Source organism: Schistocerca americana, unplaced genomic scaffold (genome assembly GCF_021461395.2).
Source record: "Schistocerca americana isolate TAMUIC-IGC-003095 unplaced genomic scaffold, iqSchAmer2.1 HiC_scaffold_332, whole genome shotgun sequence".
In the NCBI taxonomy this organism is placed as follows: Eukaryota; Metazoa; Arthropoda; class Insecta; order Orthoptera; family Acrididae; genus Schistocerca; species Schistocerca americana.
This window is the reverse complement of record NW_025726052.1, coordinates 42,501-45,000: the sequence shown is the minus strand read 5'-3', so window position 1 is coordinate 45,000 and position 2,500 is coordinate 42,501.

Genomic DNA, 2,500 nt, shown 5'->3' with positions numbered 1-2,500 from the left:
TAACCTAACCTATGTTGCGCCTTAACCTAACCTATGTTGCGCCTTAACCTAACCTATGTTGCGCCTTAACCTAACCTATGTTGCGCCGTAACCTAACCTATGTTGCGCCTTAACCTAACCTATGTTGCGCCTTAACCTAACCTATGTTGCGCCTTAACCTAACCTATGTTGCGCCTTAACCTAACCTATGTTGCGCCTTAACCTAACCTATGTTGCGCCTTAACCTAACCTATGTTGCGCCTTAACCTAACCTATGTTGCGCCTTAACCTAACCTATGTTGCGCCGTAACCTAACCTATGTTGCGCCTTAACCTAACCTATGTTGCGCCTTAACCTAACCTATGTTGCGCCGTAACCTAACCTATGTTGCGCCTTAACCTAACCTATGTTGCGCCTTAACCTAACCTATGTTGCGCCTTAACCTAACCTATGTTGCGCCTTAACCTAACCTATGTTGCGCCTTAACCTAACCTATGTTGCGCCTTAACCTAACCTATGTTGCGCCTTAACCCAACACACGTTGGGCCTTAACCCAACACACGTTGGGCCTTAACCCAACACACGTTGGGCCTTAACCCAACACACGTTGGGCCTTAACCCAACACACGTTGGGCCTTAACCCAACACACGTTGGGCCTTAACCCAACACACGTTGGGCCTTAACCCAACACACGTTGGGCCTTAACCCAACACACGTTGGGCCTTAACCCAACACACGTTGGGCCTTAACCCAACACACGTTGGGCCTTAACCCAACACACGTTGGGCCTTAACCCAACACACGTTGGGCCTTAACCCAACACACGTTGGGCCTTAACCCAACACACGTTGGGCCTTAACCCAACACACGTTGGGCCTTAACCCAACACACGTTGGGCCTTAACCCAACACACGTTGGGCCTTAACCCAACACACGTTGGGCCTTAACCCAACACACGTTGGGCCTTAACCCAACACACGTTGGGCCTTAACCCAACACACGTTGGGCCTTAACCCAACACACGTTGGGCCTTAACCCAACACACGTTGGGCCTTAACCCAACACACGTTGGGCCTTAACCTGCTCTGTAATTGTCATACGACGCGTTAAATTAGTGTAGTGTTGCCTAACTGCAACCCCCGCAATATAGTTTGCTACTCGCACTGCCCGGTCCCCAGAGTATCGCTTCATGTTAAACACCTTGCAGCTATACACTGTAATGCGGATGGCGGCAGGACGTACATGCTCAATGCCCTTCGCAGTTGTTCATTGGCATTCGCATGGCGAAGCACAGCCTACGTTGTGGTACGGCTTGTGGCAACTGTCCGCTGATGTTGTACGTCCAAATCACACACTGTACCGCACATTGGTCCTCATGTACTGAATGATACATCGTGGTACATGTGTGACCGTACCACGACTGCGCCAACAACGGCGAACCATACGGTCCAAATATTGTGCACTCAGCTACGTGTCGTCTCCCTATAAGAGCTGGATTGCAGTATGGTATGCCGTGGATGGCGATCAGCATGAGCCGTCTGTTGATGTAGTGGCGCGTGTTGTCAGACGTAGTCGTCTCTTCTCACACACCGTGATAGCATGGTGCACTGCGTTCCACATCTGCGACATGCGACAGAGGCCGGTTGACAGTCGTTCGCGCAATGGACATCGCATACGTACGGGGGCCACCTTCCACGTGTTCGCGAAGCGTGCACATGTTGTTGCGTGTATGTGGGCAGACATAGTGTGTCGTGACACCTGACACAGGCATGCAACAATCGTTGAATTTGCAAATGGCGATGGACGTCTACGTTTGCTGGTGACGTTACGCAAATGAAGAACTGGTAAACCGTTGTGGTGCGGTTGTTCTCGCTAGAGGTGAATCAGTGATGGCGACGATCGGTTGAGCTACCAACCGGTTGTTTCAGCGATACCCACCATGCCCACGAACGTGAATGGCATGTGGGTGTGAAGCGATACGCGGCGGTGGCTGGGTGGGACCGTCCCCGGCCGGTGAGGGGGGGCCTTCCGGCGTGCTGGCCGCGCGGTGCGTGGGCGCACGCGCTACAGCCGGCTGGTGGGGGCGGCCAGTGGCAGGCGCGCCGGCCGACGGAGGCGGCAGGCGGCGCAGCTGCGCGCCGGCGCACCCTGCACGCGGCGCCGTGCGGCCAAAGTAGGTCCTCGCGGGCCCGGTGCGAAGCGCGGTGGACATCTGCAGTGTGCTGGTCCGATTGAGGACTGTGTGCGCTGAGGATGCGCCGCCGCCCGGCGCTCGGCGCCGCGACGCCGTCTGCTGCTCGGTCGCCTCTGCGGTTCTCGCAGGTGGATTGTATCGCAGCTGTGCGGACGTGTTGGCGCGTGCGCTGTGCTGGGAGAGTTCGCTTCGGCACCCAAGTGGGGCTTTTGTCCTTCTGTGGCGCTGGCGTTGGAGCTGCCGGCCACCGTAGGTGGCGCGTGTTGTCTCCCGCCGGCAATGCCACGACAGCACGCTCCCGGGCCTCTGTCGGCAGCGGCAAGCTC